This window comes from Cyprinus carpio, chromosome A11, assembly GCF_018340385.1.
Source record: "Cyprinus carpio isolate SPL01 chromosome A11, ASM1834038v1, whole genome shotgun sequence".
NCBI lineage: Eukaryota > Metazoa > Chordata > Actinopteri > Cypriniformes > Cyprinidae > Cyprinus > Cyprinus carpio.
The window spans coordinates 20,325,584-20,334,210 of NC_056582.1; positions in this window are offsets into that span (position 1 = coordinate 20,325,584).

Here is an 8,627-nt window from a genome sequence, read left to right on the forward strand (position 1 = left end):
TTTTAACATTACCTTGTGTTCATGCAAGATCCATTCTACAAAATCCATCCAGAGGTTTTCCCAAGCATTCCTCATGGGTTCAAACACTCTCTATGTCAAGCAGTCTGAGTGCTGTAGTGGCACAATTTTGCTATCACATTAACTGATCGAGAGAGACACACACACGTTCATTTCCAATAGATGGATGTCGTTACGTTATGTCACTGCATGTCTTACATCATAGAGAGCAAGAAACTCATTCTGTCCTTTCTTTTGAGCTACTCTGAGAAAGTAGATGAGTTGCATGCTGATATTGTCTGAAAACCTGTACAGGTAGTTTTTCAACCTTTAACCATTGGTATGGCCTTTTATCTAAATATCTGTGTCATGTATTAACACGCAAGACATTTACTCCCTAATACAAGAATGTGTTTCTGCTTACAGGCTGAGCTGAAAGGACTTGAATGTGTGTGTGTGTGTGTGTGTGTGTGTGTGTGTGTGTGTGGTGTGTGTGTGTGTGTGTGTGTGTGTGTGTGTGTGTGTGTGGTGTGCAAATGGCCCTGGATAAATGAAACCTGAGGTTTTCTAACTGTAATTGCTTTGCATTGCTCATGCATTTCAATGTGAAGGCCTGTTTGAAAGAAGCAGCAGAACTGGATGTAATGATTCCAGTGTCACACAAAACTGATTTTCAAAGCTCTTAGAGTTACTATCAGAGAGAAGATTTTCCCTGATGCAGTCCTTCAAGGGAAACCACTGAAGTTAAAAACCTTGCATATCTTGCACAATGCTCTCATGTTCTGACCTTTAATATGTAAACAAATAAAATATTTTGGCCATGGGAAATTTCCACTGCTCTCATTTATAGACCTACTATGAGTGCTTTAAGTGGCCTGTGTGCTGTAGATAGATCCGATAGATATTGAAGAGTCCATACATGTCGATAACAATAAATATGTTTTATGGAGAGAGAACCGAGACTGATGGCTAGTTTGTTACATTCTTTTGCCAGTGAATAGGCTGCTGGGATTCTGGGTTGTTTTTATTTTTTTACAAGTTTTTTTGTACAGACCACACACTTTAAATGCTTGGCGACAAAAAAAAAAACAACATACAGCACGCACGCGCACTACATAATGACGCACAATGATAACTTTGCCCCAAGCCTATTATTATATTAAAAAATATATCCCTGTCTTCATACCATAATGCAGCCTTTAGTTAACTCTTGTTTTAAATGTATGCTAGTGTAGTTTGTATTGTTGTTTATTCAACAGCAAATTAATGCAAAAATGTGGATTTTTTTCCTCATTTAAGGGGGTTATGAAAATGCCTAAATATTGCGTTCCACATAGTAGGCTAACTTGCACATCATATTGTAAGCTGAATTGTGAATTCTTGCCTATTTGCGTTTACTCCACCTAATGAAACATGAATGTAATCGCATTCAACAGTTGTTCTGCCGTTGGAGTGCTTGATAGTTCGCTACAGTGCGTTGAAGATAATCACGGCAGCTCTGCGCCTGAAAGGGCGGTGCTTCAAGGTTAAGGGAACTTCCCCACCCCACGGGACGTTGCTCGTATTGCAAATGAGCGACAATGCATCCACCTGCCCAAGCTGTTTAGGCAGCATTTGAGGCGAGCGAATGAGAGTGCAACAGAAGTGCGCTTGTGTTTGGAAATACTCAGACGGGCATTCCACGGCGCTCAACTGTTCACGAAAAAAAAATGGCGTTGTCAGGTGTCTTTTTACCGCTTCTAAGCGCGTCTTAGATTAAATATCCAATGGGATTTTATAACAACTGTACCAAAATGAACACTATAATTAGAGAATAAGATAAATCAGCACCGGCGCTCAGGGTGGTTCAGAGAGGATAAGGACTGGGACCTCACTATAACGCTGCAGGACCCGGGACAACGAACATTAACCAGAACCCAGAACATGGTTCCTTGGATTCACTCTTTGAATTCAACTCAAAGTTTCTTCTTCGGACAAGCTTTGGAGTCAGCAGGTAAACATTGGACTGCCATTTATTATGGATTATTATTATAATTACTTATTATTATTATTATGAGCTACATTTAAACTGTCCCGAGATTTGATTTTCTAAATGCAGTGTCACACTTTTGATTAACTCAGTGGGCTTTGCAGTGCAATCCGGTTCCTGTCATATCTATAATAAGAATTTCCTCGATATAACTGTCAAGTGTTGGCAGCAATATTTTTTTTCCTCCATTAATGCAAACCTTGTTTAATTTCTTGATTGAATTTATTAATGTAATTGTTTGTTTGTTCTATATAGGGTAGTTGCAAGCATATCCACTGCATTTTTAAATGTCACATCAAGAGATTTTCGTTTAAAATGAACATATATGAGTTCAAGGTCTTTTTAACTTGATCACCATTTTATCACCTTTTACAAGTTAATTTTAAATGGTTATATATAATGACAAATTGATTTTCAAAGACAGTATTCCACATAGTACTTGAATGTAATGTGGTGCTAAACACTGGCAATGTATAGAATAAGTATAGAAAGTAAAGTCACCCCACAGAGAAACTGCTTGACGTTTCATGTTAATGTTGGTTTAGATTAAGAATAACGCCATTCCTCTTGCATTACCCGACAACAGCTAATAATATCCTCTGTATGCACCACTTAATAACCTTATAATTCTTTGCATTGTCCACTTAATCTCTACTCTCCCACTGGCGAGACTACGCTGCTTTAACTTTGCACAGCTCCTTTCTTGCTGTTTCCCAGCGTTTAGATTCTAAACAAGTTAACCATTACACTGAGCTACTCCTGGAGCTTCCTGTATATAATAACAGCACAATAGGCATTTAAGAAGGAGTGAGGAAAGTTTATTTTCATTGCTCTGCTGGGTAGCAGGAAACAGAAAGAAACAAAATACATGTGGTCTCCCTGAGCCAGATTACATCCTTTACAAAACAAACACCGCAACAATTTTTTCACAACACTCGCAATACACAAACACAATAAATGCAGATAGGGGCTGTACATATTGATTCTAATATGTGCCAAATAGGGTAAGAACATGAAGAAAGCCCAAGAACTGCATAAAAATAAGTTAGACCCAGTTGACCTGTTGATCAGTCATAAGACTTGATTATGATGTTTGACAACTTGCACTTCCAGGAAGGCTGAATTTACAAGCGCAAGTTCGATTTGTTTGAATTATGAGAATGCTGAAGAGCCTGTTCTATTCGTTTGTGGTTTATTCATTTTACTTTCTTTAATTAAACTTCATCGTATTGGAATTTATTAAAAGTCACAATTTTAATAATATGTTGTTAATGCAGTAGCTGATAATTATTTTATTGCAGTCTATCAAGTGGTTGAGGAGAGTGCCTCTTAAGTGGGAGTGTACGTTTCAAAGACATTAATAAATCAAAAGTGTAACAGAAAGAATGATAATTGAATGCAACAGCTTGAATGTGTTCTTGCTATATCCCACAATTTTTCCATCACTATTTTGACTTTCTCTTAAACAAAAACAAATTTAATGCCCTAAAAGACAATACAATTTTGGTGGATATGTATGGTATTGGATCTATCCTTTCACTGTATTTGTGCCAGACTGTAATTCCATCAATTTGCTTTGCCATCCAACTGTGTCTGTGGTGGCACTTTGTTGTTCATATAATTGTTGTTTAATTTTCACTGGCTTGTGTGAGGTAAAAGAGGCAGAGATTTCTAAGATACAACAGCCGGACCGTTTAACAAATTGCCTGCAAATAGCTGAGGTTTGAACAGCTGTCTTTGTGGTTTATGTTTGTTTGGGTGTTGTTTTGGTGGTTGGGTCCCTCATAAACGCCTCGTGGCCAGGCAGGCGGCTTTTTTGGACTGATTGTCTTCGCCGCTTACGTAATCTAACTTTTTTTAGTTTTTTTAAGATGTTTGTTCGTTCATTTAGAGAAAATAGGATTAACGCATGCATTTTGTGATCAGGCAATGCCATGTGCTTTTGGAATGGGATCATGTGATTTAGATATATCCCGGCAATTTAACGTTTTTAAAGATTAGTGTCATGCTACCACTGAGCACCACGAGTCAAGCCCGCTATGGGTGGCGCCTTTTTCCTGTCCAGCTGAAAGCGACGGACTATGTGGCCAGCAGTGGGGTTTGGCAACAGACTCCCCTGGGGCATATCCTTTGTGCCTGTATGTTTTCAAACAATGTAACTGAACCCTTTATTTTTTGGTGAAATTGTTTCACTGTGGAGGGCTCTCTTAGCTTCTCTTATTAAAGCAGGGAGCCCAGAGGGTAACAACATGTGAACTTTAAAATATCTGGTAATACAATATGGGCGAACAAGATTTCAGATATGACACGGGAGATTAAGAGAATGCATTCAACATGTTTTTCCTTTTTCTGTTGTATATTTTTCAATTTGGATTTGAAGCTACTGCTGCTGTGATCAATAAAAAATGTTATAGCTGAAGGGTGAGCAGCAGTTTTGTGAATAAGGCGCAAACCATAATGAATTTTAATTAACATAAAAAGGATCATGTTTTATGGCTTTGAAGAATGACAGTGACTTCATTTGAATGCACTGATAAGTGCACTACAGTGTTTGCTTGAAATATGGCATGCAATAGTGGTGCCAAAATGGTGTGTTGTTTTGTATCATTTTTTTTCTTGGTGCGTTTTCCGGTATTAGTCAGTAAACCCAGGAAGAAAAATTACTTTTTATTTTTATATTATTATATTTATATTTGCATCCTTTAACTTTGGGAAAGCAGTAAGTGACATATCATTTACACATAATGTGCTTTTTCTTCTGCCAGTGACCTCTTCCCAAGTGGGTCTTTCTGAATTCCCACGGATGCAATCCATGCTGTTGCGGATCAGTCCTATGTTCAGTCCAGGTTCTCCTGGCTCTATCTGCCTAACATATGGGGTTCGGGCGGCGAACGCTCAGAACGCCCTCTCGGGTCTTCTTGTCCCTTCAAATGGTAAAAGAGCATTTTCTGCTTGGCTTCAGCTCCATTTGTGTGCCTGTGGCTTGTGGGGAACCCGTGTGAAGTGTGTTTGGAATATACTTTTCTCAATGTGCTACCCACCTTCTGGTTTCAAATGACTGAATTTGATGAGTTGATAAATGTTCTAGGTTCGTGAAGGAAATTCACTACTGCGTAGGACGGTTCTCCAGTCCAACCGCGACATTGAATAAGTGAAAAACCGTCCTGTGCATTTCTAATGGCTTTTCCTGTCAAACGTCTCAGATTTTTCCTCAGCCAGCTGCGTCCCACTCATCATTCTGTATCAGAGTAGATTAAAACCCACAAACAAGAGTTGAAAAACAGTCATTTTCGAAATTTACAGAAAACCAAACAATGCCGTTTTCTTCAATTATTTCGTGTAGTATGGTTTTAAGTACATTTCTGAAATAATCAATAAGCAGATGCAAAACAGTGAGATGTGTTGATCTTAGTGATGAAATGCTGGCAGATGAGTCTACTGTTGTTAGTCACAGGGGGCCTGAACTCTCTCACAGATTCACTCGCTTAGTCCATACAAATAAACCTCCTTAAAAAGATTTTTTACAGTCCTGATGCAGTAAAAGAACCTTTTCCATTCCGTTCCATCTGGATCTGAAGAATAATAATGTCAACTATTAAAAATAACGGTGTCTTTTATTGGAATCAGTGGTTACATGCGGAAGAAGCTTTTCATTTGACAAAAAGTTTCTTTACAATGAAAAAAAAAAGTTCTTTCAAAAATTTGATTCAGAACTGTTCACTGAACAGGTTCTTTGGAGAACCTAAAATGGTTCTTCTGTGGCTTGATGCAGTAAACCTTCAAATCCTTCAACTCCTTCAACTTTTTTAAACAAGAGATCAATTGAGTGAACCTCAGTATTCTAACAGTGAAAAAATGGTTCTTTGTGTACCTGCTGGAGATCCATCCTGCGATCAGCCGGTGATAGAAGGGACGAGCAATTTCCCTGTTTGCCAAAGGCTTATTGCCCAGACCAGCAAATGCACTGGTGGACTTATTACAAAAGCTGTGCCAGCAAGTTCATTATTCATAGGCCTTTTTTCTGCTTTAATCACGATGATTAACACTCCACTGAGCGTTTTGAGACCCAGAACTTTTTGAATGATTTTCAAAATAGTGCTGTCTCTGAATAATTGCTTTAAAACTTCACTCTATACCCTTCCTTTACAGAACCTACAGTCTTTGATTAGCTCCATGATGTCTAAATTGTTATTAGAATATATTGCTATCAGCAGGATCTAATGTGGTCATGGTTGAAAAGGTCATGGATTTGCGATTTTGTTCATTCTCTTAGGAAAAGCTGAGTCGCAGCAGTATTTGGATTCTGCAGTCGCAGAGCTCTCGAGTCAAACTCACATTTAACGCTTTTAATTGGTTTTGGAGAGCGACTCAAACCTCATCATAAGACAGCACCTGCCGTCACCCCAAACTGCAGGCCTACTGTTTTCACTCCATAGTGCCTCACAGCACGCACAGGAATGTGCTAATTATTGTCAAATCCACGCCCATTTTAAGATTTTAAACCTCCCTTCTCATCTGAGTTTGGTGCATTATATGATCATTGAATCGTTTCTCTAAAACTTTCCTTGAATAGTTCTCAAAGCTTTGAAGATCTAAAACCCAGCCCGTCTTTGTTGAAGTTAGCTGTGTCAATACGTCAATCGCTATTAGATACGTTATCAGTTTTTCCATTTTACAGTGCTTTATTATCAGGAACTGTGTGACAGAAGTATACAAAGCCAAAGTGAGCACGTTTGAGGCTCATAAAGCTAGAACGTCTGACTGTCTGTAATACCTTATATCGATTTGCTCTGTCAACCCACTTAGGGGTCAGGATTGAGAACCCCACTACACTTTTCTAGTAAAGCAGTTCCACCCCACTTGGAGAATAAATCAATCACACTTTAATTGTGCTTTAAGCTTTGCAACTTCCTTCCCCCTTGTGTTGAAATTCATCAAGGTTGCTTAAACATGATGCCGACAGTGAGGGCTTTTAAACCAATGGCAGATGTGGTACCTTTTCCATATCAGTTTTAGGAGAAACCCAGTCTTGTTTGGTCTGGTGTAGAAATGGATTGTCTTCGTAAATGGAATGATCAATCAATGCTGTTTTTGGTATGATTTTTAATTTTCCCGGCTCCCTCTCCACCTTTGAAAAAGGGGAAACCCCCCAAAGCACAATGATTTTGGTGTATGAGTCTGTGTCGCCCAGCCTCCCTCCAACGCGTTTTGTCCCCCCTTAACACCCCACCCACACACACCCTAAAAGACCAAACACACCCCAAATGGGGGTTTAGATAGTGTTTTCTTAATTGTCCTTTCTCCTTTGATTTTTGGTGCAGGATCCGGGGGCTTTTTTTAAAAAATTGTCCAGGGCTTTATTAGAATTTCGTTAAAGGGAGCGCGGGTAAATTTAAAAAAATTAGTACCTTTAAACATTTAAGTCCTGTGCTTTGGAAAGGGGAATTCCCCTCGGGAGCACCTTTTTAGCTTGTGGTTTTGATGCAAAACCCCAAGGGTCCTAGTTTGCTTTAAAAACCCTTTTTAGGTATTTATTTTTTTTTTGTGCCCCCCTTGGGACTGATTTGCAGCCCAAATTTTTGGGGTTTAAAAATTTAAAGAAGCAAAAGTAATTTCCTCAGAATTTTTTAAATTTTTTAGTTTTTTTTTTTTTATTAATAAGGGTACCAACTTTACAGACAGTTTTTTTTTATAGTTTTTTTGTTTAGTTTTTGTTTTTCCGGGAAACCCTCATACTGATTACATTTAAAAAAGGGAAAAAAGTAGGGAAAAATTTTGTGTGGGCTCTGCCATTTTTGGTGGAGTACCATTTTCGGGTATAGGGGGGGGATTTGGTAAAATTTTTTGGTTTCCTTTTTTTTTCTAATAATGACATTTTAAACCTGATCAAGAAGTTTTCCTTTAATCCAAGGGTTTTACTTTGGGGCAAAGGCACCAAATTTTTTTCAGACAGCGAAAAAAGGTTTTACTTTAGATTTCCTTTTCTTTGAAACCCAATGGTTTTTGTTTCCTCTGTTTTTTTCAAAAAAGTGGGATTTTTTCAAATGACACCAGGGAAAAATTTTTTTTGGTTTTATGAAAAAGGCACCCAAAAACTGTTTGGGAAAATCGCAAAAAAAGGTATTTTTTTGGGTTTCATTTCTTTTTAAAAACCCAAATGGCTTTGTTTGTTTGCACAACAGAATGATTATCTAAGGCTTGGTCCTTTTAATTTTTATTTTAACAAGGTTTTTCCAGTTTTAAAATAAAAAAGAAATTTTGGATCATAATCATGTTTAGAGTTGGGCCCGTTTTTTGTATTAATCATATCCCATCATTTACCCGCATGGGCCCTTTAGAAGCAAGGTTTTGAAGTAACAGTTTTAAGTGACCCAATTTTTCATTTATCAAAATAAAATGTTGGAAAATGGATAAAACCAGAGGCCCCCTCCAGCCTGCTTATTTTTACTTGTGGGGGTTTTAACCCCCTAATCCAAAAAATGTGGGGAAAAGTAGCCGGGGAAAGAAAATTTTTTTTTTTTCTAAAATAAAACTTTTGGTTTTAAGGGGCGGTTTTTTCCCGAGTGGGGGGGAAACATTAAAACGTCTCATTTACTGTTCC